The sequence below is a fragment of the Cupressus sempervirens genome, chromosome 4 (genome assembly GCF_028749045.1).
Source record: "Cupressus sempervirens isolate cs-2001-9-10 chromosome 4, ASM2874904v1, whole genome shotgun sequence".
Taxonomy (NCBI): domain Eukaryota; kingdom Viridiplantae; phylum Streptophyta; class Pinopsida; order Cupressales; family Cupressaceae; genus Cupressus; species Cupressus sempervirens.
The window spans coordinates 868,844,207-868,868,540 of NC_143121.1; positions in this window are offsets into that span (position 1 = coordinate 868,844,207).

The window sequence follows — 24,334 nt, forward strand, 5'->3', positions numbered from 1 at the left end:
ATTAACTCATTATGTGAATAAAAAAATTGATTATTAACTAACTATTTATCTGTGTGCATTTGATGTTTCAATACAATGAACTAAATGTGATGACACTAAATACAAATTTATGTCAATCATAAAATTTATTTGAAAGTTCCAATCATTTCTGTTGTCCTTCTGTTGAGACCTTTCTACATTCTTCTTGTCAAAAACAAAGCCCAACCATCAAACTATCATGATCATTTTAAAAATTTACTATTTAGCTTTTGACTTCACATTTCAGAAGTTAAATCACAACAACAACAAAAAAAAGATCCGTTTTGTGAATTTCATGAACAACCCTAAATCCAAAGGGGCATGCTTGGGAAGTAATTTGTTCCCTATCACCTTAGAACTGAAATAAGAAACTAGTTTGTGTTTAAAAGAAACATTGAGAGCATAAACAGACAGAATCACAAAATAACACAAAATTCAGATATTATAATTTATTATCATAGTTTGAAATAGGAAAATTTCATAACAACAATTTATTAGGGAGATCCATGAAAGTTGGCTTACATGTGCTTTTTTTAAAAAGTAATTTCATATTAGCCCTTTTCAACTTTCACTAAAATAAATACACAAAACATATCAAGATACAACCCAAGCTAACTTCAGTAAATAAACAAGAAACAATGTTTAGGAAAGCCATGAATAGTAATAGCTCTTTTAAGTAAAAGTTGCAAGAAACAACTTATATAAAATAGCCTACTAGGAAGCTGTGGTGAAATTTAGAAAAAAAAATGAGGATACAATTCATAACTTTGTTGAATGCTAAGGATACAAATCCAGTTAGGACATGCTTGAATGGGAAGATAGTTGGATCGAAAAGATTAAACATTGAATCCATAATTTTTTTTAAATGTGGAGTATATAAATTGAATAAGGATAGATTTTCATCTTTTCATTAAAGAAAGTTTTAACCAAAACCTACAAGAATCTAATAGTTAAGATTGATCTTAAATCTCTTCAATCCAACTTTCCTACTATTCAACCCAGCTTCTTGAATGCTTTTCTACTTGAGCTTCAACCCATATCAATGGCTTTACTTGCAACGTAATAAAAAAATATGATATGAAACCTACTTTAGAAGGATATCCTTCATAACAGAACTTCAAATATTTGACAACAACCACATTCTCTTGAATATATGAACAAATTTGTGTGCTAAGCCTATAGTTCATAAGATCAAAAGTCCCATCAGGAGGTATGAAGGATATAGTTCTATCATTTTCAAAATGAACAAGATGAACACACCTAATAGAAGAAATAGAAATTAACATATGCCTTTTCTATATACTCCAAAAGTCCCATTAAGAATGCACCTAACTTGACATCTATATACTCCAAAAGTCTTTTCTTGGCCTTATTGACAAATTTATTAAAATTGCCAAAGCTCATTGCGCTGATGTATGAACTGCCCTTAGGAGAGGAAATAAATGTGAGTGAGTCCACCATTGTTTTTCCCAACATTGGCATGGTAGGCAAACTGGATGTCCATCAAATTTTCCAAATCAAAGTTCATATACTTGTCTATTATCTTGGTTTTCCAATTCATTGGAATTATCTTGCCTTTCTACAAGTCTATGGAAAGTTAGTATAAGAAGAATAAAGAATGAACTTACACACTATGAAAAAATGGTTTAACTTTCACAGGAAGAGTCTTATTGATGGTTTTCTTTCTCCAACTGTATGTCCATCATTTAATAGTTGTAGACTCTCCTATTCTTTCTTGTTATAGTTTTCTGTAGTACACATTTCCTCTTTCTATAGTTGTATGTAGTCTAAATTAAATCCATGCTTTTAGTTGAATGAACAATTTTTAGGATGATTTTAGCATAAGGTTTCTTGGGAAATTGGTAATTCTCATTTTCTTCTAAGTTGTAGGTCATCTACTATTTAGTAACATTTTTGGGGGTTCTTTTCGAGGCATTTGGGTATATCATTGTAGACATATGTCTAAACAAGATTGTAAAGTTCATGTCCTGGGCAATTATAATTATTTTCCTTCTCTGATACACTTCTCTATTTTATCTCAGAATACACTCTAAAAGATCCTGAACCATTTAATACTGGGAGTAGAAAAGTTATTCCAATTAGGACATGTAGAATGCATCTTGAGACTTTTATTCTACATCAGCATCATTTTCTATTCAAACTCATGTAGCTTTATATGTTGTTGAAAGAGCCTCATTGTTTTGCCTTCTTGTGATGCTTTCCATCAGTCCTATCCATCACTTAATGTTTTCTAAAGCTCCTATACATATTTGGATAACTATCAGAATAGTCATGAAATGTCTAAACTGATCTTGTTGAGGTTCAAAGCATTCCTTTTAGGCATTTACTTTACAGAAAAATATTCAACCCCAAAGCTTCTTTCACATTCTTTTTTTGCCTGTCATGAATGTTCAATTATAACTGTCTTTGGGTAACCAAACTATGGGAATTTCAGCATGATCAATTTCTTCCATGGATCCATGAGGAAGCTTTTCTAATAGGCCAGAAGATCTTATTATGTTTCTATCTAGGGATTGTGCATTAGATCCCTCTCATGAATGTCAACTGTTGTATCATTGCTGATAACACAGTCCCAAGACAGTGCTGAGATCCAAGGATGCAATAAAAAAGCTACAAGTTTAGAACTTCATGACAATTCAAAGCATGAAGCCTTAGATGCATAGGAAAACAATCTAAACATAGGACAAAATAGAGAAATATTTAGTATCTTATTGACCTTCACTTTGTTTCGAGAATAGTTTAATATTCTCTACTCAACAGGGCCAACCACGTGAAGGTGGAAGTTCATTTGGCCCCACCCCCCTCCCCCTAACATGACTCTACTTTGTCCATTAACATCTAATGTTCATTCATTCTTTCAACCATAAATAAAAATGTAACATTCAATCAATATCACATGATAACATTCATTAACACATTAGATTCATTAACATGCAACATTCATCAATATTCTGCATTAACACATAATTCATGAACATTCATTAGCACATAATTAAATTCATTGAGACATAAAATTCAGTCATTATCAATGAAGGTATGTAGATGACAATCATCTCTTTTTTTTCTTTCTATTTATTTTTTCTATGTAACCTCTAAGAGGAGCATTAGTGTCATCATCAATTCCCCCCTCATCAGTTGTTCTGTTCTCTGTTCTTGATGATCTCAAATTCCTATGCTGTTGCAAAGGGGGGTCCTCTACAATAACAAATAAAAGAGTTAAATTAAAAATAATTTATTATAATTGTTACAAGTATTTAATTATTTTAAATAACATAACTGTGGCTCTTTTTACCTAATCTGACCACATCATTTTGTCTCAACTCAATGTCAACATGCTCATGAACATTGACCCCTTGATCCTCTATGACTGCTATACAAAATGTTATGTTAATCCAAACACCAATTTCAATTACATATAAATTTTTTAATAGCAAATGTATACCTCCACCACTAGGATGCACATCATGTGAACCTTCAACATCCATAGATTGTGTAAAAGGATTGTCAGGCTACATTCTGGAACATCCTATGCATTGTTATCATTGCTTGCTTAAAACAGATATACTCACTTTATATTGGAAATTAACATCAAATATACTAATTGGTAAAGTATTCAATTTGAAATAAATTTCATTTAGCTTATTTACATGTGGCTCAAATGCATCATTATTAGAACCTTCCACACTGATTTCAGCTCGTAGCTGTTTAGCCATGGCTCTATAGCCTTGTTGGAAGCCAATTCTCTTATCCTCTTCTGTGAGGCATCTCTTGAACTTTGAGCCCTGCATTTTTGCATGGTATGGTGAATTTTACTTTCATTATTTCATCAACCAATATAGGGTAGTTAAAATATCAAAAGGAAATGGTAAATAGTTAGTAGGGTTTCCAACCCTTGTTACACCTTATTTTGGTCATGTTGGAGTTGTTCTAAACTATCTTTGGTGTTTGGGAGTCCTAGAGGATCCAATTGCACTCTTGGCTGGGTGTGTAGAATAAAGGTCAAGTGTTGTAATCTACCCTGTGACTGGTAATAGCAAGTTTTCCTTAGACCTGATTTGTTCTGGTTTCCATTTATGTTAGAGGGTTGGAGTTTTCCAAAACACTTGGTGTCAAGGTTGGCTGTATGAGGCCTTGAATGGTACAAGGGAGAAGTAACTAGTACACATCCTTATGTGATGAGTTGGGTCCATGAATTAAAGGAGTAGTTGTAACAACAGATTAGTTCCTTGTTTGAAGGTGAATCAAGCCTTGAATGTTCTTGTGGAGAATAGAGGATTGGGGTCATAACTTGAATTGCTAAGTTGTTCCAAGGTGCTAGGATTTTGTTGGTGCTTCCAAAGCATGTTACTCTGCATCATATATTGGTGTGGAGGAACACTGAGATCCAAGTTGAGGATCAGGAGCATAGACAAGCTAGTCTATCCTAGCATTTCCCATCACAATATGTAAAAAATTTGATACAAATTTTCATTTACTAATACTTACAACTCATTCTTGAAGTTTCAAAAAAACACCAGAGTCGAGCTTGTGTGTCCCGTGCTTCTCTAGTCTTGCCTTTGTTGCCTTTGATGTGTCAGGCAATCTATGAAAAGTTTGAAATATGTTAGATAGTATAAATATAGAGGTTAATTAGTACATTATTACATTCTCAATAGTATCACATACCGTGTTGTACTCTCTACTAGTGTAATATTATTTTTCTTGTCAGCTTTATATTTTCCATCCAAAATCAAAGCCTACCACTTAGCCTTAGGAACATAGGGTAGATGCTCATACCTAGGTTTATCCTGTAATTTTTTTTGTACTGGTCCCTAATATACTTCAAACATAAACTAGCTTTTTCAAGGAGCTTGTTTCTCTCGAATGCATGAGGTCCAAAGAGTTGGGTCATGCTCTCTATAAGATCATCCTTCTTTTTTTAATCTTGGTTATTCCACCTTTTAAGTAAAAAAAAATATGTTAGACTTATAAATGAAGTGAAGCTACCTTTATTATAGTTCAAGAAATGGATGAAAAGGAAAACTATTCTAGCAATGATATGAAATCAAAATAGTGGTTTGGGGTTTTAGTTAGGATATGATGTTCCACTAGGTACATAAGGTGGGCCCGAATATTCACAAACACTCATCACCAAGTTTTTTCCAAAAAACATCATTCCCTACAAAACAATCATGGGATCATTAGTCGATGAAGAGTGATCAAAAACTAAATTACTATTATATCACTATAGAATAATAATAACTTTAAAGTACCTGGAACTTTGGCTACTTTTAATGGAATGCCTTCATCGTCATTGATGATCAATATGACATCCTTTACTGTTCTCGTACTAGGAACATAGGAACATCTAGGAAATGATGTTGCAGCTCCTATAGCAAAAAGTTTCATAAGTTTCATAAGTCTTTGTCACGAAGTATAAAAGAACGAATGATAATTGATGTTAAAATTTTTTAAAAAAAGAACTATTAAATGATAACACTTAAACACATAACAAAAGAGAGAAAAGAGGGATTTGTGTACCAGTAGATGGTGCAATAGTCAATGCCTATAAGCTACATCATGTCGACTTAGCAGTCAAAAAAAGATTTGTGGTTGTCTTGGATGGAGGCAACATCATCATAGGATACAATTGATTTGAAGCTAAAGAATAAAATTGTTAGAGCATGCATAAATATAGAATGCATGGACTAGCATGCACAAGATTGTTAGAGCATTAAAAAAAAGGATTGTTTGAGCATGTATTATCAATGATTATGATCATTCCTATATATATTCAGTGGAGAACACAAGTGGGGAATGGAACATGCGATCTACCTAAACCACCTGCAACACCCTCATCATGGGAATGGGGCTCAAAATCACACACAAAACTCTGTAAAGACAATGCATCCATAGTTTAACTAATGCCTTTAAAGAGCATACCATAAAAACCATTATTGAACTCTTTTTATAATTAAAAATTTCATTAATACTTACTTTTAAGGTTTCAAAGGTGTGCAACAATTCATATCCACTATCTTTTATTTCCTGAGTAGTAGGATTTATGGTTGCCAAACGTATAATTTCTCTGCCAATTTTCTTTAGCACCTTTTTAATCGAACAGATCAGGTCATCGATCTTTGCTTAATCAATATAGAAAGGGTCCTCCTCAGGGGGGGTTGCTGAGGGACTGCAGGTTCCTTTCCCTCCCTCTAACCATTAGCCCTCTATTACAACAATAGTATTAGTATTATTAAAATTACTCCAAAAAAATGAAGAAAACAACATTAAAAAAATAACATTTTGCTTCTATCTAGTTTGCACGATTACAATGAGTTTTACCTGCTCATGTGTAGATGAGTCAGGAACATCGCCAGCATCCCCTCCAAGAAATTGCTCCATATTGTGCCCCTGTGTCAAAGATCAAGTATCAACATTTTAGCCAAAAATTTAATTTCTAAATGGTATGTTGGATTCATTGATTAGAAGTTGGTTTAATAGTATGTACCACCCCCATGATAGTAGCCTCATTTGTATCTATGTGGTTCAAATTGTAATCAATAAGAAGCTCTTCCTCTGCATGTATTGATTTTATCGCACAAATGAATACATGCCTCAAATATGCAATTGGGTTGCTTTATAGTTGACCCAGGTCGTGTACTATTTATAAAACTCACAATATTCCCTATTGCTTTTGGCCTTCCATAAATGTATATATCCACACTTTTACTTTGTCTTGTTATTGTATATAATTTTCCGAGAGGGCATAACTATGCATACTTTTTTATATTGAACAATATGCATCCAACTTTTGTAATCATAGCATGGTCCAACATACTCCATCAATTCATAAACTTTGTTGTAATACACCTTTATGCCATCCATAGAAAATAGGCCCAAACCATGTAATGATGATGGTGCTATGTGATATATCATCTCATTAACACAAAAATCAATGTTTATTGGAGGAAGTTCCTTGGGTACCCAATGGTTTTGTAGATGTTGGTACCTCAAGAGCACCTCAATGTCACCTTCCATCTCATCATCATAAGAACATGACCCCCCTTGAGCAAGTAAAAAATTCATGCATTTATTGAATTTCCTTCTACTCCTTTGACCTCTAGTTAATCTCCCTATTCTAGATAAACTGCATGTCTCACTTTCCTCTTCTATTCCTATATTTCCCTCACTCGAGGAAGACACTTCTAACAAATACCTATTTGCTAGTACCTACAAATGGGAGAGATCTTAGAAGAAATCAATCTTACTATTGATAAGTGTGTTAAATAGACTGTCTATAAGGAGTATTGACTTATACCTATTGATCCATGAGATTGTGTGGGATGCTCCTGAAAGGGATTCAGTTTCTTGAAAATATAATTCAATTATCATGAGCATAATCACATCATAATAATAATCACATCCATCATAAGAATCACATAAAAATTAAAAACATTAAAAGGTACACAATATAACACTTAAATCAGGCTCACATTATAAGCCTACTAGGGAAGTAGGCCTAGTGAAGGGCTAAAACTGGGTTTCTGTATTAGCTGATGAGTTGAGGGCTTAGTCACCTTGGGGAAATGCTATTTGAAGTTTTTTGATGTGTGTGGAGGTGGAGGAAACACCTAGTTAAGGTGAAGTCAAGTTTGGAACCTATTGAGGCATTGTGAACATTTGATAGTTTGTTGATTAGATTGCTTGGATAAATCCATTGGATGGATTGAGGGACATTCATGGGATTATTGCAAAGATGTAGGACCTAAGGTGGCATAAGGATTTGGTGTGCACTCTGATAGGTTATGGAGTTGGCTTGGATCAAGGAGAGGGATCTTATGAAGATTGTTGGTTGGTGTTGTGAGAACACTATGGAAGTCCCTCTTGTTATGAATGATTGCAAGTCCACCTAGGGTCTTTGCATCACCTATAGAGGTAGAATTATTAACAAACAAATTGGGTAAGCACTTATATTATGTTTTCCCTATGAATTTTATTCTAGGTACAACTCCCTTTTATAGATATTTAATGAATTCTCTTTTCTAAACTAAACACTTATAAATACTTTTGACTTGAAAGAAAATAAGGCTCAATACATTCGCGTATCAATATGTGTTTTAAATAATTTTATTTAATTAATTTAGATTAATAGTTAATTTAGATTAGCAATATTCTATTTGTAGTTGAAACTTGTAGCTTTTAAATAGATAATGAATAAACTATGTAACCATATAAGACAAATATATTTCTATCAAGAAATGAATATTAAATAGATTAAGGATTGATGGCATACCTCTAAATTTCATCATAATCATTGTCGTCATCATCATCAACCTCCTCCTCATCATCATCGTCGTCATCATCATCATCCTTGTCATCATCATCATTGTCGTCGTCATTGTTGTTATCATTTTCATCATCATCATCAACATCATCATCATCAATATCAACATCATCTTCATCATCATCATTAGTAGCAGCATCATCATCATAATTTTCTTCTTCTCCTTCATGAAAATTTGTGTCAGGAACATCATCCAATAACTGTCGATCGTGATCACCATCTACATCATCTTCTACTTCTTTGGTATCTTCTTCTTCCATCACATTATACTTTATTGGCCTTCCTCTTCATTCATTTCTAACAACAAATGACCAACTTGGTTTATGTGAAACCTCTGAGTAAAATACCTATTCACATTGGCTTGGAAGAACATAGGGCTTATCCCCAACTGGCTCAAACGACCTTGTATTAACCATTGTAAATCCATTATCATGTTCAATAACAGTTCTATCAAGATCATTTGGATTAATTTGTAGCCTGTACCATTTGACAATGAAGAGTACTAATTTGAAGGAACTAAAGTCACACTCAAGTATATCATCCAAAATGCCATAGTATCAATTTTTAGACTCTCGAGAATGTAAGTCATTTCTAGATGAAATATTAGTCACTTGAAAGACTGTAGTTATTCTTGAATCACAAGATTTTTCATGTCATCCAACACTTTGACATGAATTTTTTGACAATTATAGAACATAGCCTTGTGGTGTTTAACCTACAATAATATGTGAAACATGTCAAAATTATTGTATCATGAGTTGATAAACATACGGGTGATTAATAAATTTGCACATACCTAAAAATCTCTTAAACCACGTGCTAAATCTATTTCCCTTTGCATAACATTGGAATCTCCATTACAATGAGTTTCTTTAACCAATGAAGATACACCTTCCCATGTTAATGTGCGACCAGAATGTTGACATCGTTCAATCCATACTATCATCCAATCGAGATTGTTTGCAATATAAAAATGCAGTGCATCCCACTCTCAAGCACCTGTACAAAAAAAAAATACAAAACTTACAACCGATTTATTTTGAAGATTAAGAAATAATTTATTACAATAACATCTTATAATTTATTACCTCTCACTTTCCTCAATGTACCTTTCCCCATCAAGTACTCCCCTTCTAATTTTTTAAAAGGCTCAAGATCCCAAATGCGATCTAGATGGATATTTGATGCAAACTTAGGAAGATATTTAGTAATGTACACCATAGTCTGATATACCATACACCCCTCTACCATAGAACCCTCAGGATATGCTTTTTGTTGAACCAAAGCCTTCAAAGATTTCAAGTGCCTCTCAACCATCCACATTGACCTAGTGTGTACAGGTCCACACAATTCCATCTCCTCAACTAGGTGTATGAGGTAGTGTTCCTGTGCATTGAAAAAAGTTGGAGGTAGACACTTTTGCATTTCAAATAGTAAATGAGGAATTTTTCTCTTCCAATAGTTTATATCTTCTTTATGGATTTCTTTAGATGACAACCACCTACATTAAGAGATTCAAGTCACAAAAAATATATAGATACGAGACTTTACAAAATAATATACAATAGATTACATAGCAAGAAAAAAAAATCACGAATATAATAAATATATACAACAAATTGAATATATATTACTGCTTACCTCATTTATTTTCCAATATCATATATCACTTGTTTGATGTTATTGTTGAAGTGCTCTGGGAGAGATAGAGGAAGCACATACTACAGTAATATAAACCAATCATTCCATTGTTTTATAACATAACATAATGAACAATACATGTAGTTTATGAATATATTATAAATATAGAAGAACATAACTTACCTTGACGAAAGTATTCCAATCATGCATTTTGAGCCCTGGCCCAAATTCAATTTTTTTTTATATGAGATTCTTTATGTTTGCAGCAAATCCCGTGGGAAATCAAATTTTTTATATGACTTCTTTTATGGCATCACTTTGCTGCTCCATTAATAACCAAGGAAGGGCACTTATATTAATATGATCTCTATTGCTATTTGAGTGAATGAAATTCTTCAATGCATGATTGGATTCATGAATGTTATTACAAATTTTGACAATTTTTTCTTTGTCATGCCTTCCATTCAATATTTTCCACAATGTCTCTATTATATTCTTTCCAATATGCATAGTATCAAACAAATGCATAATTTGTAAGTGCTCATAGTAGGGAAACCTACTAAATTTTTTGGTATAGCTTTTTAGTCCCTTTGGAAGGTTGTTAGTACTACCTTGACGACCTTCACGATCATCAATTACACAATTAGTAAACAAAAATCACAATAGAAATATATAAATTACAAACATAAACCATTAGGTGGAACAACATTACCTCGATGATTTATTCTATTAAATTCCAACTTCCATAGGTGACGTGTCATTCTTTGTGGCTTTGATGTAGTCTCTTCTTTCCCATTGAAAAGATGTCTTTTCATACTTTGATACTTATGATTCCTGTGGAGGAAGTGTCTACACTCATCAAACACCTACTTTCCTAAACTTTTTGAATGATGATATTTCATCTTTGAACCACAAACTGGACATGCAAATTTTCCCTTTGTTTGAAGACCTACAAGATAATGATATAATTGGATTATTACATATGTTGATTTTTATAATTAGAATTATCGTGCACAACTTGAATTCACTATAACATACCACAAAAATGTGTTAGCCCTAGGGCATCATGTATTGTCCATGCAAGTATTGCATGGAATTGAAATTGTCTTTGTCCTATTGGTCTAGACATGTCATACATAGTGACACCATTCCATAACTCCACCAACTCATTGATAAGAGACTCAATATATACATTCATATCTTTTACTTGACATTTACCTACTTGAATGAATAGTAACATTACATAATTATTGTGGCCATTTTACTGCAAGATTTGTAAGTACATGTAAATTAATAACTATCAAATGATAAGATACCTAGAATAATCATTGCCAACATAATGTGCTCCCTCTTTATTGACATTCACAGAGGAATGTTATTGTTGATAAACAAAATAGGCCACACTGAGTAAATAGATCTCATCTCTCCAAATGGATTTACACAATCCACTGCAAATGAAAGCCTAAGATTACAAGGTTCTTCTTTGAAGTGTTGCCACTTTTTCTCTATGTGCATAAATGCCAAACCATCCACAAGGATTTGAATAATGTCATCTCAACTTCTATTGCATGCATGATAATCCATAAATTGAGCCAAGCTACTACACCTGAATAATTGTAGCATCCATGGAATAATGGGGATGTAATGAAGAACCTTTTGAGGCACCCTTTTTGTTAGTTGATCAGTTCAATATCTACTCGTATGACATATAGGGCATTGTGTTGCAAATTCATGTTCTTTATAATATATAATATGATCATTGGGACAAGCATGTATTTCTTCATACTCCATTCCAATATCTTTCATAATAGTAGATAATTCTCGATACGAACGAAGTAGAATATTTGATGGTGGTAACAAAAACTTGCCTATGAATCTACAACAAAAAATATAAGTTGTTAATATAAACAATATTAGTGGTACATTATTCACCCTTTGTTAACTATAAAGACATATATGACATACCTTAACATACGTGACATTATTATGTTGGATAAACCATTCATAACCTTCAAGTTCAACAACAAAAAAACATCAGAGAGAAGATTTGTTTGGGAGTCTTTGTATAGGGGCTCGTATGCCTTCTCAAGTAGAGGTACATCGAGGCTATCATCATAATCATGATCAGATACACTTGGACTAAATGTGTCATGGATCAATGTATGTATACCATCATTTTCAATTGTGTTTTCTAGCACATGATTGTCATCTTCCATGGGATCATTATCTTCACCTTGGATATTTGCACCTCCATGTTCCTCCACTTTGAAAAGCATATTCTTCAGATTGTTGTGGTTCATATCATGTACTTCCATAGGGAGATCAACCTATATAAAATTGATTAACATAAATAAACCATGATCATCAACTCATCATCAAGTGATTTCATATGTATATAAATTGTTAAAATGATATAATGAACAACTTACCAATGGATGATAGTCATGCTCCCCTTCAATGTGACCATTCTCCCTACAATGTCTCTTAACTATTTTGATTAGCAGTCTTCTACGGTTTAAGCCCTTGCAAATTTTGCAAGGATAATAAAATTTTCCATCACCTGTTCTTTTCAAGTTAGACCAAAATCTAGCGATTGTCTCCCTATTTTGTTCTTTAGTTATATTATCTGACATGATCGTTCTTTGTAGGAAGCAAAAATTGGGCTATGAAAACTTCGGTCTACAACTTTCACAAACTAAGAAAAATTGTCAAAAGTACACAAATCTTCTTAGACCTAGCTAAATACTTTAATATTTTAAAAATACTTTCTTTGACTTTATTCCTAAGACATTTAACCCAATCACCTTTTATAACATTCAATCAATTGCTCTAGACAAATTTGTGGATAAGATTATTTGTAAAAATTTGACCAACTGCCTGAAGGTCTTATTTCAAGAGACCTTACAACATTAAGCCACTAAAAGCAATTTCAAAACATATAAGCTAAAAGTATAGTTAAAATATACATTAGATTAAAAAATATACAATTTTCATACCCAAGCGTGCACTATAACTTGTGCAACGGCCTTCTTGCTTAGCTGTAGAAGCTCTCTAGTAATCAAATTATACAAGCTACAAGGCCTAACAGAAATTTCAAAACATATAAGTGACAAGGTAAGACATATTACATGACATGGAAAAAGGAACAAAATTTACAAGCTTTAGCAAGACATATTAAATGACATCATAGTGCTAGAGAGATCACAATTATATGAGTCAAACATAGTCATGAAAAAGAACATAAATTAGTTATTATATGCAATTAAAAGATGTATAGTTAGATAGGGACATCCATAGGGCATATTGAAAATGGAGTAATGAGATCTGGTGGAGGTGAAATAGGTGGCCAAACAAAAAGGAACAACACAATAGTGATAGATGCAAATGAGATGGATTGATGGTGGGTAGTTTCAGTGGCGTTGTGTTTTGGAGTTGGATTTGCCAGCATGATTGCAATGTTGTGCTTTCACCTAAAATCAAGGTACAAGTGTTTTACTTTGATGGATAGTTTTATACAATATCTTTTTGAACGCTGAATTCATGAAGGTTTTATGTTGGTCCTGATGTATTTGAATTTTTATATTTAACTTCTTACATACAGTTAGAAGTCTCATGAAGTAGTTGTTATATGGGTTGAACTAATTCTTCCTCTCCTTTATTTTATTGACCAAATTTCTCAAAATTAACTATTCACATATTGCATTTGATTCCAATTTTCCCTAAATTCTTGTAATTGAATGTTAAATATATAACATTTTGTTAACAATCAAGATAATTTTTCACAATCAAATTTTATTCAAGAAGCAACTTCTTATCACTTTGAAAGGTGACCAATATTTGGTGGATCTACACAATAAAATATATAATTCTTGCATAATTTCGATAATCAGTAGAAAGTATGTGAGAATTTCAAAATACATTTCAATTACCCCAAATACATATTCTTGATAGAATCTTCTTAACAATTTGCATTTCAATAGTACAAACAAAAGAGCTTATTTATACTGAATTAAATATGATTAATGTTGCTTGTTGATATTCTTTCTGCTGAATTTTTTTTGGGAGCTTTGTTTAACAATCTATAGTAATATATTACAAATATTACAAAAAGTAAAACATGGAGGCTCTTCAATATATTTCTAGTGACGCGAAATTTGCAATTGTCTTGTTAACTGGCTCTATTCCACTATCTATATGTCTTGCCAATAATATTTTAGTATTTGTGGACTTTTCAAAGAATGCACTAAGTGATGTCACTCCTACAAATTTGGTTAGATGTTTTCAATTGAGAATTTTGAATTTGACTCAAAATTATTTTAAAGGTGGGGTACTAGAAGAGTTCGGGAATCTTCCTCTACTTGAGACACTAAATCTGAGTAAAGAAAAAATTGCAAGCTATTATTCCTCTTCCTATTGCAAATTGGACAAAACTTTGAGTATTTGACTTGCAAAACAAAATTCAGGGGTGTATCTCAATTCGGATTGGAGAACTAGCAGAGTTACGATTTCTCAGCTTGTCCTTTAATGAGTTGTAAAAAATTCTCTCACCAAAGTTGTTTATGTTCAAGAATCTTCAAATTCTAGATTAATCTCATAATAATTTATGAGGACTGATTCTTGAGGGTTCAGGGATGTTGAATGATACGACAAATGTGACACAAAGTGAAAAACATAGAGACAACATTTAGAGTTTCAGATTGGATTTCATGTTGGCTCCATGTTTCAAATAATGTTTATGAATCAGACACCATTTTGTATTAAAGGACTAGCAACGCCATACCCTAAGATTATCAATGCCTTCCAAATTCATTGATTTTTTTTACAAGAAGCTCCCAAGAAATATTCCTAAGGCACAAAAACTAGAGCCAAACTACCAAACAAACCTTGACAAAAGAATTTCTCCTAAATTGACTATGATTTAGTTTTCTGAATCCCAAACCTTAATAACCTGTAAATCTTGTTAACTTAAACTGCCCTTAATTTTTCTTATCAGCAAGTATCCCTGAAATTGGATTAAAATAACCTGCCCTTAATTTTGTTTGTCAGTAGGTAGCAATCAAAACTAGGGTTTTACTATCATATACTTGGATTGAAAGAAATCATAGAAGGAGAAAATGTGTAGGGCAGAAGAATGCGGTGTTAAAGTTAGTGCTTACCAAGTCGTATTCATGGTGATATGCACTGGTGCAACAACTAATATAAATGAAAGAGCTAAAGGGTATAATTGCTCTGAACATTACAAGATTGTTTTATTCAATATATTTTTCTACATTGAATCCTTGAAGGATATATTATGGATACCATTTCAAGTCTAATACCCTTGAACATCTTCACCTCTAATGACTAGGTGTGTGGAACAATTCTAGACACCAATTCCATTTTTTGTCAGATTAGAAAGTTTGTTGCTTTGCTCTAATATTGCTCCTTTCGTATTGGATTTTCTAAAAATCAACTTACAAATAACATCTCTTGTAGTTGGATTCTATAGTTTTCACAACTGCAATAGTATCTAGGGTTGAGTTCTTGTAATAATAAAATAAAATGAAAAGATGAAACAAGGGAAGTGTGGATACTCACAAAATAATACAAGACCTATAGAGAAAAACTGAGAAAAACCTATGGGGGGTTGGCCTGGGAGGCTTTCCACTCTATCTGCTTCTTTAACGGCTCCATTGATCCCCTTCACTAGCAAAACCAAAGCCAACTCAGTCTGAAAATGGCCTTGCCTCAAACTTGTCCTAAATCATCCACCCATCCATCAACATTGTGTTTGGTAGCAGAACGGGTTCAATATCAAATGAGGTGATGTTGTATAACAAATGAGCAATGTTTTCTTTTCTTTTTTCTCTTATATCCCATTAGCGTCACAATTGCAACATCGTCAGGCTATAATTGAAAAAAAGAGAGCCAAAAACACATTACATTTTCCTACCGTTGCAAATTGACCCCTAATCTATTAGTGTGATAAATTTATTCTAGCTAAGTTATATATGGTCTCACACTTTTCCAATTGGAAATGTCTATTAAATGCATATTTTATACTATTTTCTATCTAATTACTAAAGAAATAAAATTATTTCAAAAAACAAACATTTTAATAACTCTTACTATTTTTTATGTTTTTTTTTAATAACATATAAATACCATTTATTGAGCTTAAAGTCAAGAATAATCTCATATAAAGTTCATAGTGTTTTAATTAGTTATAGTATATTGTAATTAAAGAATTCTACAAGTATGTATTTTAACACTCAAGAAAATATGAATTTTGAGAAAGAAAAAAATATTAAATCATATCAAAAAATTTAAAAATTATATAAAATTCAAGAGAAGAGATTCCTCTTCAAGAATGTATAAGTTTCCTTTTGGTTGGAATAGATTTATTTTGAAAAATGTGGTGGGAGATGAAAACTACTAATTTCAGATGATTTGATAATATAATCGTTATAAAAGAGAAAATATAGGTCTAAAGCTAGTTTTTATTTTGATTTTTCTGGCTACATATGTTATCTATATTATAATCTGTGATCAAAGGGAAATAAGTTTATTTCCACATAGTTTTGTGGTGGGAACTAGATCCCTAATTTTCAAAATTTTCAGTAACTAAAAAGTTATCTTTAAAAAATATGACAATATATCAATTATTATTCCTAATAGTTATTAAAATTTATAATTCTAAATTTCATCCATTTTTACACATTTAACTAGCTTACTTCATATTCAAATTCTAAATAATAATACCAATTTTATGTTATTGAAGGTGAACAATTATACCTTTGTTAGCATTTTCCTTTGTAAAAGGATGACATAGGTTTGTACTTTTACCCTAATGGGATAATTTGGAGGAATGTTTAGATTTTGGAGGATGTTTGGAGAAAGATCTGTCAGATTTTCAATGTATGCATCATAGTTAACAAGACTCTCATCATCACCTAAATAAGATGGAGTGAGATAAAATGTGGGATGACCAAGCTCATCATAATAGAATTTTGACATCATAATTTGATGATGAGTTAGAAAGGGATAAAGGATGAAGATGGACGAGAAAAAGGGGGATTTACTAGAGGACTAGAATAATGATGCTAGAAGAAAAATGATGTTGGATGATAGTAAGGATGAGAATATGAGACTAGGATGACCATGTTGGGAAATTTGGATTATTTTTTTGATGAGGCAGTGACTGCAGTAAGTAAACCTTAGCTTAGGTTTAGATGAAATGTATCTCTAGAATAATCCTATAGTTATTGCAAATGGACTGGCCAGCAACCTTTCAGTAATTAGTGATACAAATGTTAGCAACAAAGTGTAAGATGTGTGATGAGGCTAAAAGGAATCATGATGGTTGATGGATTTGTGGTCAATAATCCTATGGTTTACTCCTTTCATAAGGATTAAATTGTAGACTTTGTTATCCCACTCATTTTGTAATGTTTTTTGACTCCTTTCTATTGGAATATATAGTCCACTAATATAACTGAGATAGGGGGGGAATCATTTATCCAACTATTATCACAATTATCAACCCTAAACAAAGTTAACCATATGATTAATATAAACTGAAACCACAACAAGATACTCATATACAATAACATGAGATATGTTAACAAGGGAAATCCTTGATTAGAAGGAAAACCTCAGTGGGGATGGTACTCACAAGATGATGTACTAATATAAATATTCCTTGTAAGAGGATGGACCTTATTAGGAGTCTATGAATACATTCAATACATATGAGTCCTTAGTAGGAGACTTTGAATCCCTGTTAGGAGATTCCAAATCTATTAGGAGTTGTACCAACCATGTTAGGAGTTTTGGAAGATAGATGGACCCATTGCCCAAAAAACTTCAAGGGCAAGACCAATGAACTCACTATCCAAATGATCTCTATATTATTCCTTGCAAAATAATAGATTTGTACTATATTTTTCCTTCCTCTTTGTTTGTCCTATCAACTAAACTTTTGTTCCTTCTAACCTTGTAACTAGATCACAAATCTAACATCTAATAATCCCTTGTACCACTTACATGCATATAGTAAACACTTTGATACTTTTCACACTTTGTACTTCATACAATGATCACAACACTTATTCCATATTACAAATAAGGAAAACAACTTTCCTTTATGCCATGTCTTCACAATAATTCTTTGAGTTGGTCTTGAGGCTTAAATCCTATTTAATTGTAATAAGATAATTAATTAATTACAATTCCAATAGCACTATCGGCTCACGGTCTATAAAAAAATTTACACGTGCAATACTAGGGCTTACACACTCATTGATGTCATCAGCATATTGTCCTCTATCACTACCTAACTATGAATCTTCTTATGGCATCTTAGATGTAATCTAGTAAACATACATCAAGAATTGATTTCCCAATACTCTGTCTCTAAATTGCTCTCTATAAATCATGTACAACTTTCGTACATCTTTGACTTAGACTCTGTGCACTTAACCATGTCATTAGGACACTATGCCAAGCATGTTTGTAACAATGCATTACCAAACAACCAAGCTATTGCCTATACCATCAAGATCTTTATCTGCTACTTAGCTAGTCTTTACAAAAACCATGCTATGTTGACATCATTGACAAACATAGTCATGAATTCAAAATTTCAATACTCTCCAATGTTTAGGGTACTACCCAAAGTAGTACCATCAACAGTCATACTAACACTTTCTCAATTTTTACTTCTTTTTGAAGTCTAGGATTGGAGGGTGCTAGTTTTTGGTGTGTTGACTCTCTTTCTCCATATTCTATGGATGGTTTAAGCTTGAACATTGTAAACTTGGGATTTGGTTGGTTGGACATGAGTACTTGACTTCTCTATGCAAAAAAATATAATTGCAATAATAAATAGGACAAGTAGTCTTTCAAATAGATAAAGCAATGACATGATTTTATAATTTCAACCAAAAAAATCCTAGGGTTATTGCGAATGAACTTTCTAACAACCTATTGGTACCCAAAGATAGATTTCTTAATAATAAATTAGATAGATGTGAAAAAATAGTCTCTCAAAGGACATAGCAACTTTGAGTGAGACAAGTACATAGTCTATTCTGAAAAAGGATTTTAGAAAATAGGACCAAGAACTATGTATGTTCAATAAATGTTTTCATGAGGTTGAATCACAATGCAACCACTTCAAAAACACATTATCCCTAAGGTCAAATTAGCTTTTTAGAATATGGCTGAAAAGGTAGCTACCATGTTGGTTTGTAACTAGATCCATGGAGTCCTCCCAAATGGTTGTGACACATGTGACCTACTTAAGAGTCTATTATGACCATGTTGAAATCATAGGAAAGTTTTCCTATCTTAGACTACCATAAAAAATGCATCACCTGACCTTGTGTGGATATAAAGAAAGAATTGTTTTTAGTGCCTTGTTTTCATACTAGCCAAGGAATTTCCTAGTGTGAAGTCGTTCTCCAATTGGGTTACAATTTCCAATGGACAGACCTCTCTAGAAGTACTCGTAGGGTTTTTATAGATGATCTTGCTAAGAACCTTCCAATACACACATCGCTTAATTAATTGGATTCTAAAATGCAAGAAATCAAATGAGCCCACAGAAATGTTGTAGTAGAAACACTCCTACAAATACACCAAAAAATTTGTTCTTTCCAAATTGAAGAGTTTTAAGTTGGCTATCTTTGATGAAAGACACATATGATTAAGATGTAATATTCATTTTCCCAACTTGAAAATGCACGTAGTCAACTTAGTAAATCAATCATCAATGCATAAATCATTTGAAGGGGTCAACTTAATAAATCATTTGAAAGGGTCAACTTTAAAATAAATTGAATCATGAAAGTTGGAAAGAGAAGGGAATAAGAGCATGTTAATGTTAGTCATTAAAGAATTGTGCATTCATTTTAAAAGCAAAGTTGAAGTGCACAATTTGCAATATTCTTTGAAACTATAGCATTCAAGATTATGTGACTTCATTTTAGACCCAAGTCAAAAAATTCATTGTTTGGTTCATTCTCTTAATCATTTAAGATTGTGTATATGTGAGGCTATGTATTGTTCTTTTTAGTATCCAAAATGAAATGTGAGTTAAATTTTAAGATTAAAAAATTTAACTCCTAAACCTTTGTTTAGATCTGAACTTTTTAATGCAACCTCCTAACAACATCTCCAACCTACAACAAACATTCATCAGACAATGCCTTTATTTGCTCCTAAAAGAATTTTTTAATGAAAATCATGAAAAAATTATTAATTGATAGCAACTGATCTTAAACTTTTATTTTTTTACTTTAGGTTGTTGACATTGACAACAACCTCCAATATAAATTTAGCTTCCAATTCTTTTATTTGCTCCCAAAATATTTTTGCAATGAAATATCATGGAAAAAAATATAAAAAATAAAAAATTCCTAAAATAAATCTGATTTTTTACTATAACATGGTGACATAACAAAAACCTTTAAAAAAATCAGCTGTTAGTTCTTTGTTTTCACCAAAAATATTTTTCTTATGAAAAATCATGCAAAAATATATAAAAATTTGTAAATTGCTCAAAAAAATGTGAATTGTTTGCAACACCATGGCGACATAAATAGTAACATCCAAAAATCTTTTCACCTCTTATTTCTTTTATTTGGTCTTGAATTTTTTTTAATGAAAAAACATGCAAAAAATATAAAAAATCTTAAATTGATCAAAAAAATCTAAATTTTATACTATAGGTTGTTGACATTAGAAGAAATCTCAAAAAATAAATTTCTAATTCTTTCATTTGTTCCAAATATATTTAAAAAAAAAGAAAAATCACTAAAAAAATTATAAATTTCAAAATTGATCCCAAAAATTAGATTTTTTTTGAAGGATCCTAATATCAACCTTGACTTGCAAAACTCAAGAAACTATGTTATTGAATCACATAAACATAAAAGTGATTGATAATGTTTTAGTCCTTTAAAATAGAAAACACATTTGATAGTGAATGATCCATGTGTAGGGTCTCACCGGGCATACCAAAATGTATGTGTTAGACTTAGGAAGAAAAAGATATGAAGCCAAAGCCAAACATATAACAAACTAAATCAGTGAACAAACATGTATGATAAACCAATAAGGAAACTATTTATAACAATACATGGAAACCTACATCTCCATATAGCCTCCTTGATGTGTTGATGTGGTTGTGATTATGGATGTGTGCTCAAATCTACTGCTCAAGCTTCAACAATGGATGGATTCAATAGATGCATGTAAATCTTAGTATCGCCAAATAGAGTTTTGAAACTAATTAGCTCTTAGAATGGTATAATAATTCTATTTAGAAGGTGGATCATTTCTAAAGAGCATATGATTCAATTTATATACAATTGAGTGAGGAGGAGATAATAATTCCTAATGGATTGTTAATTGAGTGAGGTGTGAGATAGACTTCCATTAATTGAGATAGGTGGAAGAGATAGACTTCTGTGTTTAGAGGTAGATAAGAGAGATGTGGCATGAGAGTGGACTTGGGTTTGAGTCAGGAAGAATAAATCGTGCCTTAATTCATACAAGTGATATATAGAGGGATTTAAGACATGGAAGAGGAGGTGATGTGTTTCAATTAAGGTGGGTGAGGTGGCTCAGTTGACTTGATGATGTAGGAGGTGGATGAATTTGTTAGAGAAAAGGTTGGTGAGTGAACTTAATTAAATAAATGAATTATTTAATTAAATGAATGAATTGTTTAATTAAAAGGGAAATTATTGGTACATGAGATTTAATTAACTAAATGAATTATTCAATTAAAAGGGGAATATTTGATGCATGGGATTTATTTAAATAAATGAATTATTTAATAAAATGAGGAATTATTGGTGCATGAGATTTAATAAAATAAATGAATTATTTAATTTAAAAGAGGAATATTTGTTGCATGAGATTTAATTAAATAAATGAATTATTTAATTTGAAAGAGGAATATATGGTGCATGAATTGAGTTTGTGTAATTGCTAGGTTGAAATGTTAGTTTGTGGGTGTAGGGATTTATTTAATTAAATTAATTAAACAGAGAGGAGTTTTAGAAGATTAAATTAAATGAGTTTTGTATTTATTTATTTTAATAGAGGACAAGGGATTTTATTAATAAAGAAGACTATTGGTTGTCTGTTAATTTATTAATTGGGCTATAATTAATTATTTAAATTAATCAATTAGGAGACAATGCTAAAAGGATTAAATATTTAATATTTAATTAAAATATACTTTAGAAGATGACTAAATTTTATTACAAATGTATGTGATTAGATTTAAGTGTCTACATTTATGAGATGCTAATGTTATTTATGATTTTTTATATTTATGAATAGTATCATCTAGTTAGTTTGTTATATTCTACGGTTATTAAAATTCTATGGGAAATTGCATTTACAAGAGGTCTTTTTGGATATGACATGCTACTGCAACTCCAATTTGTTTAAAATTAAATAATTTTGGTTGTCCTTTTAAAAATTTTTTGTTAAATCAAGGAACTTTTCTACTACACCACTTAACTTAGTGAAAATGTATAGTATGGAAGAGTATTTAAGTACTTAACTATAAAGGTGTAATGTTTGGGAAAATAGTGTCAAGTGTTTGGGAAATTGATATATTATTCATTAATTTTTAACATCTTCTCCATTATGTGTTTCATTTGTTGTGGTGAAATTATTGCTTTATTTAATGACACAACATTAAAAATAAATATAATAAATATGGTATTTCTAGTAAAGTTAGTCTTATACTATTTTGTTGACTGTTATACAAGAATAAAATATTGAAATATAGTGAATATTCAACTAGATGTTTGGTAACATTAGATGTTAAAATTTATTTTTTTAAATAGATTTTTTCACATTGTCTCCTAGAGACATTAGTTGAGATTTAAAAATATATTGTCTTTCAAGAGACAATAATTATGACTAAAGAACTATTGTTTCTCGAATGACAAAAGTGACATTTTCTTAAAGAGGGAATAAAAACTTAATTTGTATTGTCTTTGATAGAAGATATTTAAAGAAAAAGAATTTTTGAAAATATTTGAGACAATAGACAACATTTTTTCCTTCTACAATTAAGATAGTCAGCTCAACAACTATCTTAATAATTGTCTTTAACCACCCCTCTATGTAGTAGTGATTTTTGTCCTTCATCAAATCCTTTAATGATTGAGTTTAGAATCTTACTATCCACCTTTTAAAATGGTCATATTTATCTATCATCTAACTTAAAATATTACTATTATTTATGTAGGGGAGAACATCAGTTAAGATTTTAGAATGGACAACAGAAAAAACTAATATCTGTACATTAAGTCATTTGTTATTAGGAGGCTCATGTGACACCTTATGATATCATAATTGATTAAATGTAATAATAGATTTAATGGATATTTAGAACTATAATAGTTAATTAAAAAAAAATTATTTGATTGGTAAATGTAGTGTTTGGAAGGAATATTTAAGTTCACAAACTTTACATAAGGTTTGATATAAATGGTCTTTCATTTTACAAACACTGTATAAGACATGATCTTAACTCTATTGCTTATGGTATTATATTTTCTATTATAGTCTTAAATTAAATTTGTTTCCCTTTAATATTTGTTCAATTACTACAATTGTACTTTAACATGCTTGGTTTCTATTCTTTTATTTTTCATGCAAGATTTTATGTCAAATTTGAGTTTTTTTTTTTTGTTTTTTTTTTCTTTGTTCAACTTGAATCAAGGGTACAAGTCTAGATTGATAACTCTTTAACTAAAAATTAAGCTCTAATAGGTGAAAGTACATTGGGCATGATCCCAAGCTTATTGTTTGTGGCATTGTGGGCTCGCACTTAATGAGTCTTGATCTCTTTTAATTTCATCCAACTTCATAGATAACTAAAAATTATTTGTTTACAATTAAACCACTATTTGAAAAGTACACTTCATTAACAATCTAAAGCTATTGTCTTAAACATTTGCTTTTAGGTAAATTTGAATACAAAATTATTGTGCCAAAAGTTTGTGTTTGAAATGGTTCAAAATAATTAGTTATAATGAATGTGTGTTATAAGTTGATTCGTTCATGCTTAAAGGGTAAAATTTTTTAGATTCAATGATAACCAAATTCAACACTATGATTAGGCATACATGTTTCTCTCTTAGATGTATCCCACACATTCTTAAAATAATATGTTATATAATTGAAAGCATGATGATATTATGTTTTAAATTTTAAAGTATCTAAATTGATGAAAATCTTTATTATTATTTAATTAATTAAAAGTAAAAGTCTACATTATAATTTAGAGCTATTAAAGTTAACAATATTTATAATTAT